General features: G+C 35.5%; 1 long non-coding RNA gene across 1 annotated transcript in view; it reads right to left on the reverse strand.

Annotated features, from left to right (window-relative positions):
- Positions 1 to 17,111: 17,111 nt before the first annotated feature.
- LOC110572368 overlaps positions 17,112 to 22,957 on the reverse strand; it is a 54,799-nt gene continuing 48,953 nt past the window's right edge. Inside the window, exons 2-3 of the long non-coding RNA XR_002479850.1 lie at positions 21,756 to 21,841; positions 17,112 to 17,143 (exon numbers count right to left, since the gene is read on the reverse strand). This is a non-coding gene — a long non-coding RNA (uncharacterized LOC110572368). The remainder of the gene's footprint in view (positions 17,144 to 21,755; positions 21,842 to 22,957) is intronic.

Consider the following 22,957-nt stretch of genomic DNA (forward strand, 5'->3'; position numbering starts at 1 on the left):
TGTTCACTTTAAGAACACACGTGAAACTGCCCAGCCCATCCAAGAGTATGCATATCCGAAAAGCCACCAAGTATCTGAAAGATGGCACTTTGCAGACCCAATGTGTGCCACCTGTCACTATAACAGTGGAGTCGGTAGGTGTGCCCAAACAGTGGGGTTGCACATAGGGCCAGTGGCCGAAAAAGAGTGCTGACTTTTACTGCACATGCTTAAAAATGCAGAGTAATGCTGAACTTAAAGGTTTAGATGTAAATTCTCTGGTCACTGAACACATCCAGGTGAACAAAGTCCCCAAGATGTGGCACAGAACTTAACAGGGTTCATGGTCAGATTAACCCAGATACGAGCTCTCCCTGGCACACTGAGATGACCCCGACAGAAAAAGAGCAGATTGTTCCTAAATCAGAAGAGGAGGCTGCACAGAAGAAAAAGGTATCCAAGAAGAAACTGAACAAACAAAAACTTATGGCCCTGGGAGAAAGATTGAGAAGTTAGTGTATGAATGACTATAGGTACGGAACGACTGCCATGTTATACAGTAGAAAAAGTCCTGGCTATTTGAACTGAGACTTTGGATGGTTCACTTTTCTTCTTGGGTTTCAGCTTCTCTGTGGAAGGGGTAGGGATTATGATAGCGAATGATTTCTTTTTAAGTATTTTTTTTTCTGTTTTTACTTGTATTTGCATTTATTTATTTTATGCAGATCTGAGTCTGCCAAGATCTGAGTGGTGCTAAGTGTGCTCATTGCTACTGTAGTGCCACGGTTTTAAGCCATTTCTAGGAAAATATAATATGAACATATGTTCATATTGATACCTCCAATCCATAAGGTTCTTCTCTGCCTTCTCTAGTCACTATTTATTCTTCCCCTCCTCTATGGTAAGAACCTTGGCTTGCAGGCGCCTGGGTGGCTCAGTCAATTAGGCGTCTGCCTTCGGCTCAGGTTGTGATCCCAGGGTCCTGGGATCGAGCCCTGCGTCCGGGCTCCCTGCTCAGCCAGGAGCCTGCTTCTCCCTCTCCCACTCCCCCTGCTTGTGTTCCCTCTCTCACTGTGTCTCTCTCTGTCAAATAAATAAATAAAATAGCAGGGGGAGTGGGAGAGGGAGAAGCAGGCTTCCCGCGGAGCAGGGAGCCCGATGCGGGGCTCGATCCCAGGACCCTAGGATCACACCTGAGCTGAAGGCAGACGCCTAACCAACTGTGCCACCCAGGCACCCCTAAAATAAATAAAATCTTAAAAAAAAAGAACCTTGGCTTGCAACATCCATACATTTATTCATTTGCTTAATACAAAGTTTCTCAACTACAGCACTATGGACAATTTAGAATAAAAATTCTTTGTTGGGGGGGGGGGAGGATGGGAATCCTGTGTATTATCGCACATTTTGTAGCACAACCTGACTTCTATCGACTAGATGCCAGCAGCATCCCCCTCTAGTCATGAGAATCAAAAGTATCTCCAGAAATTACGAATGTCCCCGACAGGCCAAAAGCCCCCAGGGAGAGAAGCACAATACACACAAAATAGTTTCAGCATTGCCTCTCTTATACTATTACCAAAAAAAACAAGAACAAAAACAAAACAAAACACTAAAAAAGAGCTCTGTATTTGTTTTACAGGTTTTTTTTTTCCCCCCATAGAATAAGCAGATAAAGTCAAGTACTATATTCAAAAGTTATCTGGACCAGTTCCCTTTCTTTCCCCTCTTCAGAGTGGTGGTTGCTCTTCACTTACTATACCATTGGGTTCATTTCCATTTGCATTCAATTTTAGGACTATTTTCCCTCATCCTTTTTAATTTTAATAAAACCTTTTGTTCTTATTTTTTTAATATATAGAACATGGACATGTTTTCTACAATTCCAAACCATACTAAAACCTAGAATCAGAGAATGTCCACTTTTCCCTACCTCTCTCCCCTGCCCTCCCTCTTATAGATAATCAATTTCAACATTTGCTTTTCTTTCCTGTTTCTTTTCTACAAAAAGATACATGTATGTCTTCTCTTACACAAAAGTAACATACTATATTTACTCTTCTGCAACTTTGCTTTTCTCACATATATTCTGTTTTTCATTTAACAGTTCATAGAGATCATCTTCATTTTTTCCACTGAATTTCACTATAAAGTCTATTATTTATTAAAATAACACTATGAAAGACTTAAAACCAAAAGCTTGAAATTTTTAATTTTATAAACTCAATATAAAAAGCTCATGTTTACTTTTTTAAAAGATTTATTTATTTTAGAGAGAGACAGCAAGGGAGAGAGAAACTCAAGCAGCCCCCACGCTGAGCGGAGCCCGGCGTAGGGCTCAATCTCATGACCCTGAAATCATGACCTGAGCTGAAACCAAGAGTCGGACACTCAACCAAACACGTGACCCAGGCTCCTCAAGTTTTGAATTTTAAAAAGGAAAAGAAGAGCAGACATTCTAGTCCAAATTATTTTTTTACAGACAAAAGAAACTAAGGTTTAGAAGTAACAGTCTCAAAGCCACAAAGTTCAGCCCAATATACCACATAACTAGCAAATAAGTACTAGACACTATGCTAAATACTAAAGAAACAAAGATGAATTTTAAAAAAAATCTTTCCACCTTCAAGAGAGCCATGTAAATAAACATCAATACAGTGTTACATTCAGCGCCAGACTTAAGTTGACCCTTGAACAACATAAGGGTTAGGGAAGCCTAACCCCTCCCTCCACCATGCAGTCGAAAATATACATGTAGAACTTTTGTTTCCCCAAAACTTTACTAATAGCCTACTGCTGACCTGTAGCCTTACCGATAATATAAAGTTAATACACATTTTGTACGTTACATGTATTATACTACTATATTCTTACAATAAAGTAAGCTCGAGAAAAGAAAAGGTTATGAAGGAAAACATAAGGAAAAGAAAATACATTTATGGAACTACACTGTATTTATAAAATAAAATCCATGTATTAAGTGGACCCACACATTTCAAACCTGTAATGTTCAAGGGTCAAATGTACATCATTTACAAACAGTGAAGGAGGGAGCAGTTAAGTGTTTGTTTTATTGGTTTGTTTGATTTCAGGTTTGTTAATATGTCTACTGGGATAGAGGGCACATGGTATCAAAGAAAAGGATATGGAATTTAAAAAAAAACAACATAAAAAACCCTAAGGAGTTAGAATGCCTGGGCTAGGGCACAAGGAAGGCATTTGTAGGAAAATGAGAAAAGATGATACTGGAGAAGCAAGCAGGAGATATATGGACTTTATTTTAAATGTGATGGGAAGACATCAATAGTTTTATTCTGCTTTTGCTATTAATTGTGTGACCTTGGAAATGTCATTTGACTTCTCTATGCCAAACTAAATAAACCAAGGATAATAACATATGTATCATTAAGTGTATTCATAAGAATAAATGCAGTGATATCCATAAAATCCTTATTAGAGTACCAAGCACATATAAAGTGTCCTATAAATGCTAGCCAGTATTTCAGCTCTAACATTCCACAATTCTAATTAATATTTATAAAACACTTCTAAAAATGAAATCTACAGTATCATCTGAAGAATATAATCTCTGCTGAACAAAGATTAATTGTATCTTTGGGAATACTATTAGACAACATAAATCATCACTAAAATGATAGTGAGGAAAGTTGAAGGACATCCAAAGAGTTATTAAAGATATAATTATTAAGAAAAAAAAATATGCTTCATCAACTTGACTTCAACAGACAAATAAGATAGTATTTTCTTCTGCACAAAATTTCTTTCACACTTTTAGGGAAACAAAATGCTGCAAAGGGTTAAAAAATCCGACATCAACTTTTCCAAATCCTCTCAAATCAAGTGTGATAGCTCTACAATGTACCTCTCCGATGTCTTTCTCACAGTATTAAGTGTTTTGCAACTCAAGGGAAGGATCTATTCTCTCCACATAGTAAGAATACAATAACAATTTCATAGTTGCCATTTCTTTGCCATTGCAAAAGTCTGTGTTGGTTAGTTAAAAAAAATTAATTATAAATAAAAATTGCAGGTATAAAGTGCAACAAAAAAAAAGTGACAATCGTCAATATTTAGAGGCAAGAAAACAAGCATTACTACTTTCCAGTGACATCTAACCAGGAATATGGGGGAAATTTTCCCATCTTTGACTGCAAAAACAGAAAAGTATTATGTACTTAAGAAAATGTGCACTTAACATTAATTACCAATGAGAGCAAGTCACCTAATCAATACGTTTTTTGAAATTCTCAATTTTATACAAGAAAGGATTTTAAAGTCTAGCTACTAAAGAAAAATTCACTTCATACAACTTCAGCTAAGAATCTTAAAATGCTTCAAGGTAACATTGCTCCTGGGGTGCCTGGGTGGCTCAGTCAGTTAAACATTTGACTCTTGATTTCGGCTCAGTTCATGATCTCTGGCATCAGCTCCACACTTAGCACAGAGCCTGCTTAAGATTCTCTCTCTCCCTCTGCTGCACCCCCCTCCCACCATGTGCACACACATGCACACTCTCTCTTAAAAAAAAAAAAAAAAGGGCGCCTAGGTGGCTCAGTTGGTTAAGCGACTGCCTTCGGCTCAGGTCATGATCCTGGAGTCCCTGGATCGAGTCCCGCATCGGGCTCCCTGCTCGGCGGGGAGCCTGCTTCTCCCTCTGACCCTCCCCCCTCTCATGTGCTCTCTCTCTCATTCTCTCTGTCTCAAATAAATAAAATCTTTAAAAAAAAAAAGATAACATTGCTCCTATCCTAACAAAAAGACTCATATAGCCTACACAAGCATAACTTTTCTTAAGTGTATCAAAACCCTGAGGTTGCAGGGCAACCACATGAATGGAATTCCAAAGGATGACAAAACTCTCTCAGCAGATAGTACACATGAACTGATTCACCTCTGCCAGAACATGGGACAAATAGGATGTTACCACAAAAGCTGCTAAGAAACTAGCTCATATTTTAAAGTATTCGTAAAGGCTGAGTGAGTGAGTGAGTTTAGAATCTCTGGAAAACGCAGACAAAGGGGAACGTGTTCTTTTCCATGGACCTGTTCTACATGCTCACAAGAAAGCCTAGAGGGATAATACAAAAGATATGAGAGAGGCCTTCTTGGTAACACACAAACACAAAATGTTCTCCACTTTTCAGACATCAGAGTTGTTTACTAGATACAGGACTGTGGGCTATGATCAAGTAAAATTCTCTTACCCTTAGTTTTCAAATCTATAAAATGTAAATAATACACTTCACATAGGGCTCTATGAGAATTGGTCAAAATAAAGTAACTGTTCAGCACTTGGCACATATCAAGTGCTTAAAAAATTATACTTATTACTCAACTGATTCCAACTCCAAGTACCTATTTGATCATAAAATTAATGACAGCAACACAGGCTTGGCTGCCAGCTATGGAAAATCTAAAAGGCAAAGGAGCCAAAAATGGGGGGTTGAGAAGCACACAAAAGATCAATCTCAAATTCTGCTAATTTAATAAGATATTTAGAGAAATTCATCAGATATTATAAACCTATAAGAAATTTGCATTTATAATGAGAGGAAGAACTAGCTATTCAGGAGGAACCTGTGGTTCTCTTTTATGAAACGAAGAATCATCTCTTAATTTCCCCTGAAAGTTCATTATTTAAATATATTGGATTTTCATCAAGAGTATTTACTCTTTTTAACATGTTTTCATTTTATACCACAGACATTACAATAAATGGACTGGATTTATTGATAGGATTCTTTATTACTTCTGACTACAGAGAGAAACACTCGTTATTCTCTATGCTTTTTTTTTTTCTTAACTCCTATCTTTATTAAATATCCAGTTTTTTTTTTTTTTTTAAGATTTTATTTATTTATTTGACAGAGACACAGCGAGAGAGGGAACACAAGCAGGGGGAGCGGGAGAGGGAGAAGCAGGCTTCCCGCTGAGCAGAGAGCCCGATGCGGGGCTCGATCCCAGGACCCTGGAATCATGACCTGAGCCGAAGGGAGACACTTAACGACTGAGCCACCCAGGCGCCCCTAAATATCCAGCTTGTCATCCATGTATCATTAGATTATGCCATTTCTTCATTTGAAATACATTTCGGATTTACCCCTGACTCTCACATCTGACTGCTACTGCCTTAATGAAAGCTATCTATGCTTTTCTTAATGTTCATTTTCCTTGATGTATATGTTTAACTTAAAAATGAACATTGTTAGATACTTAGGAGACAATTCATATTCCTTCAGTTTCAACAATGAAAATAAAAGATGAAACAAAATAAGCAAGGAACAATCCAGAGCAAAGAAGTCTATTACTGATTATTGCCTTTTTCAACCCACAGTGTAGGTCAATCACGTATTGCTAAGAGACTATGCTACTGGAAAGGACAACTAAATAAATAAATTTAGAATGAAAGAGTAAAATACAAAAATGACAGAGAAAAGACAGAAGAGGGACCCAAGCTGAGCAACCATGGAACCAACCTAACTTTGAATTTCTTGTTAGGATGGTAAAACTCTTACTGTTTCGGTTAGCCTCTGTGGTACTTGCAAAGAAAGCATCCTACCTGATACATACATGCACACAGTTTAAGAGTTAATTATAATCTGTTCCCAAAGAACAAATTATAGATCTTTTTTAATGTTTCAAGTAGGTTATTTTCATAACAGATCATAAATATTCTTTCCTTGATTTATCACTTCATTTTATAATTTTTATTCTAGACATTAAAAAAGACAAATGTTTGTAAGACCAAAATCTTCTAAGTCAAAATCTCAGATGATACAGAGGCTGCTAGAAATAGGAAACAAAAATGCTTTGTAAATAAATATAGACAAAATACATATATAACCTGGGGCGCCTGGGTGGCTCAGTTGGTTAAGCGACTGCCTTCGGCTCAGGTCATGATCCTGGAGTCCCGGGATGGAGTCCCACGTCGGGCTCCCTGCTCAGCAGGGAGTCTGCTTCTCTCTCTGACCCTCCCCCCTCTCATGCTCTCTATCTCATTCTCTCTCTCAAATAAACAAAATCTTTAAAAAAAAAAATACATATATAACCTTAAAAACGAAAGTTTCCTATGCAGTTCTAATGAAAGCTATTTCTGATATCCTAAAGGCACCCTGTATACCATAGTCTTTACAAATGATTATGTGTGAACTGAGCCCTCAATTAAAAACTGCTAAACAACAGCAGTGTTAGATGATAGAAGCCAGCATTAAAAATGAGCAATTAATTCTTGTAATATACACAGATCATAATCATATGCAAAATAAAAGGCAAATTAACAAATGACTGTAACAAAGATGAAGTAGGAGATAGTGGAACAGTAAGCTTGATGATTTAGCTACTCACTGCTTCCTAAAATTCAAAAGTACCTTATAAGACTGCTTCAAAATTCTCTCACATCCAACCAAATTAATCAAACTTCAATTATGTTTCAGAACGGTTCTACTGGCATAGTGAGAATTTTTTTTCTTCACTGTAATAAGAAACCTTACAGCCACAGCTCTCAATAGTGTATCCACTGACCAAAAGAACCTTGAATATAGCATTACTTTACAGGCATTCAGTACGCAAAAGACATTCCACATCAACTGATAGCACAAAAATAAAGGTAGCTGATGGGTGATTTTTGGTTGTTTTTGTTTTTAGAACGTGCCTCTCACACTAAGTCCTTCTGTAAAGGGCTTACTGAACAAAAGAAAAAAAGAGTACTCATTCCAAAGCCAGATCCTGAAGAAGGAGCTAGGCTGTTAATACTAAGCTTGTCTTTCACGGATTTTAAGTAGGCACTAACAAGTACGGGCAAGGTAAAAGTCCTGAACTCACTCCCATTTATAAAATCTCCACTGATTACAGGGTCCTACAAGATCAAAGCCATTACAAGATCTTGTTCCAACTCACATCTCCAGTCATAGCACAATATTCTTCCAGAAACAGCTACTGCCATCTCTAGCCTAGGCTCTGCAACAGCCTGCTAACTGGTCTCAGCAGGCACTCTTACTCCTCTCCAATCTAATTTCCCCATTTTCACTAGAGTGATTTTAAAATGCAAATGTCACTTACCACTGTTCTTAAAGTCCAAACCCTATTAACATGGCCTAGAGAACCCTGTCTAATCTTGCCCCTGCTTCCACCCACCATCCTCATTCCTTGCCACTCTTCCTGTTACCCAGTAAGCTTCCAGGCATAGGCTTTTCTGTACTTAAAAAGCTCCTAAATCCTTTCTGCTGCAGGGCCTTCACACACACTACCTACCAACCTCCTATCTCTTGCTAGGTCTCAACCCAAGCACTTCCCCTTACTACAAATCCCACAGATCCATTATGTCTCAGTATTAGCATTATTTCATCCAAAATGTTCCCTAACACCTGAACTGTATTAGGACTCCTTCTAATACACTTTCAGAGCACATTATACTTCTCTTTTATGAAACTTACCACAACTGTAATTAATTACTTTACAATATTTCATTTTTTTTCTCCAACCAAATTGTAAGCTCAGTGAGGGAGAAGATCAAGTATGTTGTATTTGTTCCTATAACTCCAGCAGCTATCAAAGTGCCTAGCCCCAAACAGATGCTCAATAAACAGATGCACAGTTAATGAATGAATGCAATAAATCAACATATAGCAAAATTCCGGGCCCCAGGCTATGAAAACTCTCTAAGAGCCAATCTTTTGAAGTTAGTCAGCTGTTCACTGAATTGCAAAAGGAAAGGTAACTTACCCACTTACCTAATAGCTACATATACCCATAGCTATGTTAGACATCAATGTATGCTATATTCATTTAGTAGCCACAATAATCCTGTGGGGCAGCTATCATTTGCTCCACTTCCTAGATGAAGCAACTGGGTACCAAAATGGCAAGTACTCTTCCAACATCACAGGAGACAGAAGTGAAATTCTGGCTCTAATGTCATCTATAGTATAACAATATAGCATCACCACAGTAACTATTTAGGCAGTGGCTAAAGAAAGGCTCTCAGTAAAAATGTCATAGGGACACCTTTGGATGGTCATGATCCCTCATTAAATAAGGTGAATTACAAAACCTTCGAGGAGCCATGAAACTCCAATGTCATGAGTCCATGCTACTTTTCAGTAGCAGCATTAGGGGAATTTCTGCCAAACTGTGCATGGTTGCACAAGAGAAACTAGGGAGGTGAAAGAACCACAGGTTACACTGTGTCCTCCCCCAGTTCCAACAACAGAGACCAATTTACTTGCCATTACAATGGCCTGTCAAAATACAAAGGCCATGGGCAGTTCTCAGCCAACTTAGAGAGTTCTGACCCCCTAAAATCTCTCTCTCAAGCCCTCCTATTCTATACAATGATGATGATACCCTTCCCTGCCTACCAAAGATAGATTTTCAACATTTGCAAAGGAACTGCAGCTTCTGTCTACTTCCCACTACTCCTCCTGCTTCAAGATGACCTAAATAAATAAATAAATAAGATTCCTCCCATCTCAATGCTTGAGAGAATTAAAAGAATCACAATTTCTGGATTACCAACACACAGGGCTGGCCCAGGAGGAGAGGAGATGGTAGATGAGTGTAGTCAGAATGAGATTCTCTCAGCTGCTACACTGCTGCTTATTCTTTATGCACAGAACAATAATTATTATATATTTTAATAAATGGATCAATAAAACTCATTCATTTAATGTAGCAGTTCTCAATTTAAATGAATACTAGATACAACTGGAAGAGCTAAAACATATTCTGCATGCATGAACTTACCCTACCCCCACAATAAAACTATCAAATCATAATTGAGACTAATGTCCAAGCAAGAATAATTTTTAAAAGCTCCACAGATTATGATATACATCTCTAGTTCAGAGAAGCTGTTTTATTATATTACAACACAAAACTCCTTATTCATTCAAACAATGATTGGCTATGTGTGAGTGTGAAGTGACAAAATTACATAAATGAGTAAACTCCTAAGTGTATTAGATTTACACACTGCACTTAACACACACATTAATACTCATTTTCATTAAGAAATACCTCCTCTTTGAATTACATGGCTTTCTTAATCTTTTTCTTTTTTCCCCACATTTGATAAAGAAGGATACTAGAAGAATTTTATATTCTTCTTATTTCTTCAATGAGGGGGAAAAATAGTTTACACATGCCAAAAAGCAGGGAGAACATACATACTGGTTTAACTGGGACAGCCAGCTTTATGTGTATTGTGCAGGAGTAATTACTAAGTGATACCCCTCACTCTCAAAAACATCCTGGTTTGATAATATATTAGATCAGAAGTAGGCCACTCTTTTCATTTCTATGTAATTTTTTTAAAATTGAGTATAATTCACATGTCATAAAACTCACCTTTTTAAAGTATACAAATCAGAGTTTGTCTTACTATATTCAAAGTTGTACAACCATCCCCACTCTCTAATTCTAGAATATTTGTCATCCCCAAAAGAAACTCAATGCCCATTAACAATTAAAAAAAAAAAACAAAACAAAACCACACAACACACACACAAAGAAAATCTACTGGGGAAATTAAAAAAAAAAAAAAAAAAAAAAAAAAAAAAATTTGAAACCAAAAAAAAAAAACAACAATCATTCCTCACTCCTCCCTCTCCACAACTCCTGGCAATTACTTTCTGCCTCTCTATGGATTTGCCTATTTGAGATATTTCAAATAAATGGAATCCTACAATATGAAGCCTTTTGTGTCTTCTTTTACTCAGCATAATGTTTTCAAAGTTCATCTGTGTTAAGTATTATCAGTACCTCGCTCGTTTTTTGGCTGAATAATACTGTATTTTATGAAATACCACATTTCATTTATCCATTCAACAGCTGATGGAAATCTGGGTTGTTTCCACTCTATTATAAATAATGCTGCTATGAACATGTATGTATGTGTGTGTGGACATGTTTTCAGTTCTCTTGGATATATAGCTAGGAGCAGAACTGACGGGTCATATGGTAACTCTATGTCATTGAATCTGTTTGGGGAGTACTGCAATCTAAATAATATTAAGTCTTCCAATCCATAAATACAGTAATCTCCTGTCTTTGCATTTATTTAGGTCTTCTTTAATTTCTTTCAATGATGTTTTGTAGTTTTTGTGTACAGGGGTTACACATCTTGTGTTAAATTTACTCCTAAGTATTTTATTCTTTTGATGCTATTATAAATAGAACTGTTTAATTTCATTTACAGATTTCACTGCTAACATTCTACATCATTCTTGATACCAAGAACTTTCAATGATATTTTAAAAAGTAATCAGAAAAGTTAACTGTATTTAAGTATAAATACCATGGATCTTTTAATTATGATCTATTAAAACAGGAAAAAAAATTGATCTAAACAAGCAAGAAACCCTACCGGCTACCCACTTTGCTAAAAGAGCTTTTTGAAAAACCAGAATCAAGCAATGTCAAATAATTTTAATCCCAATGTCATTATTGGCCAATGCAACTACATTACACACACACACACACACACACGCACGCACACACACAATGCCCTATATATATTCCCTTACAAAATACACAAACAAAAAAATCACTCATACTGTACAACAAGTTTGCCACACAACCTTGGGGGAAACTATCTTACTGTTAATTTTTAATGCAATCAGAGGTTTTTGACCTTATGGAATTATCTTTCAGTTACTTTTAATATAAGAACATTCTCCTTTGTTCCCTCTAAAATAGGATGCTTTCATTAGTGCTTACGAACAATTAAATCCAGGCAAAAATTCAAATTCTAAATTAATTTAAGACTATCATTAAACTACTGTTTTATGGAAAATGACTAAAGCATTCCATTTCAGCCAGAATTGTACATGTTGTATCTAATTACACATTTTAAAAATACAATGATATGTTGTATGAACACACTAACGGCCATTAGAGTCACTATTTAAAGAAATGATTCAACAAGGAAAACAAACTTTAGTTCAAATATAGAGCTTATACATTCATGGTCACTGCTTGAAAATGCACCTGTATCGTTGTATGTAACTTTCACAAAGGCAGAATGTACCCTACAAACATTCACACCTAATTTTATAAAGTTGACGTATATTAAATTGTTATAAATTTTAGGTAAAATTCAAAAATACTAACATCTCATTAAAGAAATAAGATCAACAAAAGTACAGACCACATTGAGAAAATAATCCCTGACCAACTAGAAAAGGGATTGCTTGAAGAATTCTGTGGGTATTATGACATATTCTGACCTGCAAATTCTAATGCTATAAACCTTTCAAAAGAAAGGCAAGAAATCATTATGATTCAAGGCCACTATGAACAATGCAGAGGTTGTACCTTGTACATGAGTGAGTGGCCAAGAGAGCGCAAATGGGGACTGAAATCCAATTTGTTCTCTACCTTCTAAGCACTGAATGCTCACAGAGGGCAGCATCCACCAAAAACTGGGAGACGAACCTTTTTCTAGCTTTGTAAAAACTAGCTGTGGCCTGGCTATGACACCTCCAAATAATTAACTACTTGTTAGAAAGTTAAGACAATTGAAATACAGAATATTGGTGCCCCTACTTAAAATCGTACCACCACAATATCACTTCTTACTATGTGTTTATTTAGAATGTTTAGGTAAAATCATCAATAGAATAAATCATAAATAGGTTGGGGGAGGAGAGAAGTCATGTAAAAATCTAAAGAGTGATTTAAATATGGCATTTATCTTAATTTGGATTTCTTTGATTAATAACAGGTTATATATTTTTATATGTTTTGATCCTATACTTTTGGATTAGAGACATTTTAAAGCAAAATGCTAAAAAATTTGAGAAGCTTAGGAATAAAATGTTCAGAGCCTATTCCTATTAGGCTCTATTCCTATTAGAGAAATAACAGACCTTGTTTTATATAATACGTAATAAAGTGCTAAAAATGGTGTACTGATTACAAATACTGGTCACTTAAGCATCTTAAGTTCACTACAGAAATTAAGTAAGTTTGATGGGCAACTGGAAGTAAGATTTTCTAAATTGTGAAACTATACTTCCTTAAAGCAAGAAATACTATTATTTTAAAATGATATAAATTATTAACCATGATAAATACTCCAAATACTAACTAAAAAGATACTAACTAAAATTTTATCAGACCAGTCTATAAAATTTGTTTTTATTTCTAGATATACCAATGAATTGTCACGTGATTTTCAGTGACTCACTTCCTCACTACCTCACTCAATTCTACAAAGTGGAGCAAAAATATAGCTCAAACTCCTACAGAAAATTATGAGAATAAAACCAGAGAGCATCCTCGGCTCCTTAGAGATAGGCTCAATATTATTAAAATCACTATTAGAAAAGAGACTTTGTGGGGCGCCTGGGTGGCTCAGTTGGTTAAGCGACTGCCTTTGGCTCAGGTCATGATCCTGGAGAGTCCCTGGATCGAGTCCCGCGTCAGGCTCCCTGCTCGGCGGGGAGTCTGCTTCTCCCTCTGACCCTCCCCCATCTCATGTGCTCTCTCTCATTCTCTCTCTCTCTCAAATAAATGGATAAAATCTTAAAAAAAAAAAAAAGAAAAGAGACTTTGTAAACTACCCTTATTAAGATTAAAGCCCATCCACACATAACCATTCATTCCCAGATTAATTACACCTACATAAGAGCAATGTCCTGCCTTCACACGGGACATGGAAGAGAAATAAAAGACACAGTTTAAAACAAGGTGTGGAAATGAAAATGAGGTTCTAGTCTATCACCACCAACTTACTCTCCATATTAACATTCCCTTCATTTGTAAAATGCAGATATTCCAAAAACTTCTCAGGCCGTCATAATGATTTCCGGAAAAACTGCTTTGCCAATAATTATATCCTGTATAAACATGGATTTTGTTATCAATTCTCTATTTTATGATTCAAATACTACACATAATTGAAAACTTTTAACCTTATATCATCTGAATCAAACCTATACATAAATGCTGTTGTATCTTTATTTATAAAGATGAATATGATTTGGGATATACCATCATACTCAGAATCAGAAAATTTCTTAATGATTATGGAAAAGAATTCAGAAATGTGGACAGGCATGCAATGGAATTTAGGAATTGGCATTTTTGGTGCTAACATGTAATTGTTCATAAACATAAAATGTATACATTTACCTGCTATATTTTTGCGTGTTTTGATCTTATTTTACATAAATGGAATCACAAATTATGAATTCTTTGTTCCTGGCTTCTTTTGAGAAACGTGTTTGCAAATTTCACCTGTGCAGCATGTAGCTGTACTTCATCCACTTTTATGGTTGAAAAGTACTGCGTTATATGAATAGATCACAATTTTATTTATTCAGTCAACTGTTGATGAACAATGTAATGAGTTTGAAGCTATTACAAATACCGCTGCTACCAATGTTATTAACACATCTCTTAGTGCACATGTTCATGCATTACTCTCAGGGATATACCCATGGAAAGAAATTACTGGGTCAGAGGGTATGCAAATATTAAAGTGTTTCCTAAAGTGGTTGTAATAATATACATTCCCACCAGCAGTGTTTAATGAGTTCTCATAACTTAACATCCTCTCCAAAACTTGTACTGTCCATCTCTTTTTTAATTTTAGCCATTCCAGTGGTTTATGATGAAGCCTCTTCAGCTTTAATTTATATTTCTCACGTTACTAATGAGGTTAAATACATTTTTCTTATGTTTCATGCATATCTGGATTTCTTTTATGAAGTGTCTTTTCATGTCTCTTGTCATTTTTCTATTGTCTCTGTCATACTGATTTGTAAAAGTGCTTTGAATATTCTGATACATACATTTTGTCTGTTAAACATATTGTAAATATGTTCTTCCACTCTGGCTTCCCTCACTATGCTATTAGTAACTTGACAAGAATAAAATTTCTTTTTTTTTTTTTTTAAAGATTTTATTTATTTATTTGACAGAGAGAGAGATAGCGAGAGCAGGAACACAAGTAGGGGGAGTGGGAGAGGGAGAAGCAGGCTTCCTGACGAGCAGGGAGCCCGATGTGGGACTTGATCCCAGGACCCTGGGATCATGACCTGAGCCGAAGGCAGACGCTTAACGACTGAGCCACCCAGGCGCCCGACAAGAATAAAATTTCTTAATTTTAAGTTCATAAAATGTATCAACTGCTTTATTTATATTAGTGGATTTTATTTCTTTTAAAGAAATCTCTACCTGTCAGAAGATCATGAACATATTCTCCTTATACTAGCCTCTAAAGTTTATAGTTTAGCCTTTCACACTGAGATGTACAAATTAATCTTAACTTGATTTTTGCCTGTGGTATGGAAGATGAGTCATTTTTTTTCTGTATGGATCACCAATTGTTCTAGTATCATCTGTTAAATAATTCTTTCCCTACTACTCTACAGTGCCAGTTTTGTCATAAAGCATGCATCCATGTACATACACACTGGTCCTCTTCCAGGCTCTTTATTTCTTTTGTTTATCCTTCTGGCATTATTTCATGAAAGTAATTATTGTAGATTTATAAGTTTTGAGGAAAGAAAATCCTTCTGCTTTTGCAATACTACCTAAGCTATTCTTGGGCCAAAAAATTTCCTTCAAAACACAAAATGAAAACAAACTAATAAAAATTTTATAATATTGGTTAGGATTAAATCGAGAATAAGCCTCAAATGTGCATAGATTTTAACTTTCAGAAAAATAAAACCTTAATGGGCAACTAAATTAACCCTATATAAAGAATGTTCTGGACCAATGCTGACAAAGCTTTAAAAACAAACAAGAACACCTCAGAAGGATTCAGCTGATACCAAGTAACTTATATGAATACAAACACAAAGCTCATCACTATGTAAAATAATACAAAAAACTTCTTCACTCAACAATCTGACACCACAACGTCCAGCAACCAAACAAAAAGTACAGGGAATGGAAAGAAATAGAAAATGTGCCCCATACTAAGAAAAGAGTCAGTCAATATAAAGAAACTCAGGAATGATAAAGTTAATGGAATTAACAGATGAGGGCATTAAAACAATGATTATAAATAAGCTCTAAATGTTAAAACAGGTAAAGGAAAACAGTAACATGATAAGAGAAATGGAAGAAATAAAACTACCAGAGATAAAAAATAATTATCAGAAATAAAAAACACACTGGATGAGAGTAAGAAAAGATAATATATTGCAGAAGAAAAGATCAGTGAACCTAGAATATGACAATATTAACCATCCAAAAAGAAAAAAGAGAAAAAAAAGTATAAATGCTGTAAGAGACAATATCAAATGTATAAAATTCTCTCCCCCACCTCAAAAAACAAACAAATAAAAAAACAAACAAAAACCCAACCCTGGGGTCAGATATTTGAAGAAACAGTGCCAGTATTTTTCCAAATTTGGTTAAAAAAAAAACTCAAGGAAACCTAAGAAGGATTTTCTCAAAGAAAACCATACTAAGGCACATCATAATCAAATGACTAAAACACAATCATTGAAAAAGTCTTAGACCAGTCAAAGAAAATAGAAAAATCACATCAGGGTCAGGGGCGGGGTCGTGCAGAATAAGAAAAACAGCACACTTTGTATCAGAAACTATGTAAACTATTTCAGAAAGGATTTCACAACGTATTACCAAAGATAAAGAGGGACATCTCAAGATACAGAACCCAATTCATCAAGAAAACAGAAGAAAATTAAATATGCATGCAACTAATATTAGAGCTTCCAAAATACATGAACCAAGAAGTGAAAGGAGAAAGTCCACAATTAAAGCTGAAGATTCCACACTCCTCTCTCAGCAATTACTGAAACAAACAGAAAATCAGAGGGATAAATTTTGAAAGACACTATCAACCAATTTGACCTAATTAACATTTTTAGAAAGTTCTACTCTACAACAGCACAATACACGTTCTTAAGTGCGCACAAAACATTCACTAACACAAATAACATTATGCACTTCATAATAAATACAAAAAATATGTTCTTGGACCACAACATAATTAAATTAAAAACAAAGAGAAACAGGGCGCCTGGGTGGTTCAGTCAGTCAAGCATCTACCTTTGGCTCAGGTCAGGATCCCAGGGTCCTGGGATCAAACCCCACGTCCGTCGGGCTCTCTGCTCAGTGGGGAGCCTACTTCTCCCTCTCACCCTGCTTGTGAGTTCTCTCTCTCTCTGTCAAATAAATAAATAAAATCTTAAAAAAAATAGAGAAGCATAACTAAAAAATTAGCCAAATATTTGACAATTAAATAGGTCAAAAAAATCACAAAGGAATTTAAGAATTCTTTGAACTCTATGTAAATGAACACAAAACTTTATAAAAATGCAATAAAAAGAAAATTTTAACTAATAATTGCTCCTTTAGAAAAAGAAGGAAAATCTCTAATACCAGAACAAAGGAGGGGATATCACTATAAATCCTTCAAACATTAAAAAGAGTAGGGATTATAATATGCAACTTTATGCCAATAAATAAGACAATTTACCTGAAATGGACAAATTTACTTGAAAGACACAAACAACTGAAGCTTATTTAAGAAGAATTACAATAAATCTGAATAGCCCAAATCAAAGAAATTGAGTTCATAGTTTAAAACCTTCCCACAGGGACGCCTGGGTGGCTCAGTCGGTTAAGTGTCTGCCTTCAGCTCAGGTCATGATCCCAGGGTCCTGGGATTGAGTCCTGCATCAGGCTCCTTGCTCAGCCGGAAGCCTGCTTCCCCCTCTGCCTGCCACTCCCCCTGCTCGTTCTTTCTCCCTCTCTCTGTCAAATAAGTAAATAAAATCTTTAAAAAAAATAATAAAACCTTCCCACAAAGAAACTCCAAACCCAGAGGTCTTCATTAGTGAATTCTACCAAACAATTAAAGAAGCAAAAACACCACATGCATGGAAACTTTTCCAGAAGAGGAAATCTTTCCAACTCACTCTTATCCAGATACAAAAGCCAGACAAAACATTGTAAAAAAACTACAAACCAATAGCTACTATGAGCACAGATGAAAAAAAAGTTAACTAAATTTTAGCAAATTAATCCAGTAATATATAAAGTATAACAAGTCATGACCAAGCAGAGATTATCTCAGAAATGCAAGATTCCTTAGTTTGGTATTCAAAAAAAATCAACATAACTAACTACATTAATAGATGAGAGAAAAAAAAAACGTGATCATCTCAATAGATGCAGAAAAACTGTTTGATAAAAATTCAATACCCATTCACAATTAGAAAAAAATTCTCAGCAAGCTATGAATAGAACTTAATCTCAGAAAGGGTATCTGTTAAAAATCTATAGTTAACATAATACTTAGTGGTGAAAAAGTGAATATTTTTGACCTAACATCAGGAGTAAGGCAAGAATGTTAGCTCACCACTTCTATTCAACATTGCACTGGGACTACTAGGCAGTGCAATAAAGCAAGCAAAAAAATTAAAGGATAAAAAATTTAAGGGAGTCTTTATTCACAGACAAGATGATGGTCTACACAGAACATTTGAAGAACTATAAAAAATGCCACTAGAATGGGGAGCCTGGGTGGTGCAGTTGGTTAAGCATCCGATTCTTGGTTTCGGCTCAGGTCGTGATCTTAGGGTCATGAGATGGAGCCCCATGTCTTACTAAGTACAGTCTCTCCCCCCTCCCTCTGCCCCTCCCACTTGTGCCTCTTTGTCTTGCTCTCTCTCTAAAATAAATAAATCTTTTTAAAAAATGTTACTAGAGGGGCGCCTGGGTGGCTCAGACAGTTAAGCGTCTGCCTTCAGTCATGGTCATGGTGCCAGGGTCCTGGGATCGAGCCCCACATTGGGCTCCCTGCTGACCAGGGAGCCTGCTTCTCCCCTCTCCCTCTGCCTGCCATTCCCCCTGGCTTGTACTCTCTCTCTCTGTCAAAAAAAAAAAAAAAAATGTTACTAGAACTAATAATGAGCTTGGCAGAATCACAAATTACAAAGTTTAATACAAAAATCAATTATAAGTCTACATACAAACACCTGAAAACTGACCTTCTTTACATTACCACTTACAATAACATAAAAATATAAAATAGAGATCAACTTAACAAAATAGGTGTAATATGTTTATATTGAAAACTCTAAGAAAAACTAAAGACAACAGAGAAAGGTACCAAGTTCATGTATCAGAAGACTCAACATCCTTAGCAGGTCAATTCTCCTCAGTGTAGCCTCTAGGATAAAAGCATTCACAATTGAAATCTCATTAAGTTTTGTAAAAACTGTCAAGCTGATTCTAAAATACATAGAAAGAAATGGAAAGAATGCAGAGTAGAAAAACAATTTTGAAATAGAAGAACAAAGGTGGAGGATGTACACTACCTGATTTTAAGACTTGCTACAAAGCTACGGTAATCATTAAGACAGTGCAGTATTGTCATACATAGATATACAGATCAATAAAATGAAAAAGTCCTAAAAATGACCCACATATAATGATCAGTTGATTTTCCACAAAGGTACCAAGGTAATTCAACAGGGAAAAATACAATATTTTCAAAATTGCTTCTGGAAAAATTTGATTTTCATATGCAAAGAAATAAATCTTATCCCTTACCTCATGCCATATACAAAAGTTAACTCAAAAGTGGATCACACACCTAAAATATAAGAGTCCAATGCAGTTCCAAGACACAAGGGAAAGGAAAAAAGGTAGAAAAAATGTTCCCAATCCCTGTACCAGCCTCCCCAGTTTCTACCCCAAATTAGGGCAGAATTGTAGGGAAAACTCCTAACCTGAAGCTCTTCAGTCAACACATGAATCTATTCAAAAGGAAAGCACTTCCCATCTAAGTACTCACAGTAACTCCTAAGCAAGTAGTTATTAACTCAAACACAACCCTCAGAGCCATAGAAGCCTGCCATGAAGAATAAGACATATGTCTATGGATGCACAGACATAGAGTCCAGTGGAAGCAACATCATAAAGGATTCCTTTAAGTTTAAACAGGACCCAAAATATAACAGCTAAAGTTATGCCCACAGCCATCCCTGAGGTTCACAGAAGGTGCAGAGTTCTGAACTATGGGCATCAAAATGGCTAAATTCCTATAGTGCTTAACTCAAATCACTTAGTTTTGAACAGTTAGTGGACAAAAGAAATGTAAATAAAGAGAAAAAACAAATATTCAAAAATTTACAGAACACTAACCAAGGTTTATATTTAAAAATGGGCATTAGACTCTATTATTCCCATCCTGCCTGTGTGTATACAAGTTCTGGACTGAAGGATGCTTTGCTTCAATTGAAAAAATAATGCATTTTCTCCTAGTTCCCCAAACTGAAAGATATCATAAAATGGGCTCTTCCTCTGTCAAAGTTTTAAAAGAAAAATATATAATCATAAGAAACTGGTACCATGGGGTGCCTGAGTGGCTCAGTCTGTTAAGCGTTAGTTCCCCAAACTGAAAGATATAAAATGGGCTCTTCCTCTGTCAAAGTTTTAAAAGAAAAATATATAATCATAAGAAACTGGTACCATGGGGTGCCTGAGTGGCTCAGTCTGTTAAGCGTCCGACTCTTGATTTTGGCTTAGATCATGATCTCAGGGTTGTGAGACAGAGCCTCACATTGGACTCTGCACTGGGCGTGGAGCCTGCTTAAGATTCTCTCTCTCTCCCGCTTCCCTCTGCCCCTCCCCAATCCTTCCCTCCCTTCCCCTCTCTCTTCCTTACTCTCTCTCTCCCCCTCCCTCTCAAAAAAATAAAATAAAAATTTAAAAATAAAAAATTTTCAAAAAGAAACTGGTATCAGAATAAAGTACTTTAACAAATAACCCATTTTGTAAGTTAAGTTTTTAATACCACTTAAAAAAATTTACACTTTATGTTAAATAGAACTGTTCTTAAAACAAGTAAAAAAATAAATGTCAAGTACCACTCCCATTTTCTACTGATACCATCATCAAGCACAATCAATATCTAATATTTAAAATGTTAATGTTAACCTAAAACACATAAACTTTTGAAGAGGACTATACATCTTACAAATTGGAACCATTAACCTAAACCATTGTAAGTTTTTAAGTCAAATAGCCTACTCAGGGGCTTTGCAAATATGCACCTATGATTTAAGGTGGCAAATTCAAGTTACAAACATAAGTCTACATTTTTAAAAAATCTCCTAACTCTGCTTAATTTTTTTCTTTGACCCTTCCTAAGGTATTTCAAGAAATATTTGTCCACTTCATCTTTCATCTGAAAATCTTTCTCAGCTTATATCTAACTCATGCCCTCAAATCTGTACTTTCTCCCATCTATTGTCACAGTAAACATGGACTACTTACTTTCGATTTTTTTTTTAAAGATTTTTATTTATTTGACAAAGAGAGACACAGCAAGAGAGGGAACACAAGCAGTGGGAGAGGGAGAAGCAGGCTTCCCACTGAGCAGGGAGCCTGATGCAGGGCTCGATCCCAGAACCCTAGGATCATGACCTGAGCTGAAGGCAGACGCTTAACCAACTGAGCCACCCAGGCAGCCCTCTTTTTTTAAATAAGGGTAAATGATATGGAAGATGAAGTGAGAAAGATGAAAAAGGTTAGAATTATCTTAGCAATATCAGACAAAATATACGAGAAACTGTCAGTATACAACAGAATGCACTTCATGTGGACTTTACAAATTTCCTTAATCAATCTATATTAAACCCCAAAATAAACTCCAAAAAGACTACTATTCAAGCTAACAATACAGTCTGATTTTTAAAAAAGGAAAAAATTTCCATTGTGTTTATTTACTTCATAACACAGAAAAATGAAAAATGTCTTACTAGAAATGATGTATCAGCAAAAAAGTGCACTTAATATGATCCTTGCAGAAAATTCTTCTTTGTTCCTTTTTCACAAAATGCAATTCCTAAAGAAAAAAAAATGAGATGGGTTAGCAAGTGTTCTTAACTTTAAAACAGAATTAAATATATATTTTGTCTTTATAAATTCCAACTCTCAACACTATGCCTGGCAGCTCCACAAATACTTGCTGAATAGGAAAATAAATTTTTAAAAGTCATTTGTGGTATTTGCCTAATAAAAACATAATGTTAGCCAATGGAAAATTTCTAATGTCACTAATCTGTTTTTTCAGGAAGTATTACTTAAATGTTCAGTAATATTCTATATACTCCTAGATTCACAAATTGGCTTCCTAGGTCCCATCTTCCTACCCTCTATATCACATGATATGTTTTATATTTACCTGGTACACACAGCCTACTGAAAGTACACTTTGCTAAAATAATTGAAAGTATTCACTGTATTATGTTCACATTTAGAAAAGAAAATTGTCAGAGGGTCAGTGATTTGCATTGCCATAAAATATGTTTATATTCAAATACAATATGTATGCTTATAGCTTTCACTATCTTTTAAAGGTAACAGTGAAATGAAAATAATGAACATAAGACCCCCAAAATGAACATAAAACTGATGTCAATCATTCATATTAAAAAAAGGAACATTTGTAAATACTAACCAATGGATCAGTACACAAAGAATAACCCAGTTTGCTTGGAATAGTAGTAAGGCATTTAGGTAAAAAGCAAAGATGGTAAAAGCGCCCCCCTCACCCCCCACCTTCCTCACCCAGATTGGCCAGGACCAATTATGATGTTAATCCAATAATTTAGAATTGCATGACTGGATAATTCTACCAACTCCCAAGTAAATCTGCCACATCAAATAAAAATGGTAATTTCTCCACGGAAATAATATTTCTGTTTAGAGTCTTTTGAATCTGATTCAGCAATATTAATTATTGTGATACTGTAATTTTATTTCTATTTCAAATCAACACCTCTAGAGGGGAGGAAAAAACACAAATTGCCAAATATTCTTTTTGTATTAATGAATTAAGTATTAAAAGCCTGAACTTTAAGACATACAAAAATAAGCTTTTTCTGCAAGGTTAAAAAGACCTTGCTTTAAAAAGCCAATTTCAGCTTTTAATCTAATTAAACTGAAATGTAGAAAAGAA

This window comes from Neomonachus schauinslandi, chromosome 9 (assembly GCF_002201575.2).
Source record: "Neomonachus schauinslandi chromosome 9, ASM220157v2, whole genome shotgun sequence".
Lineage (NCBI taxonomy): Eukaryota > Metazoa > Chordata > Mammalia > Carnivora > Phocidae > Neomonachus > Neomonachus schauinslandi.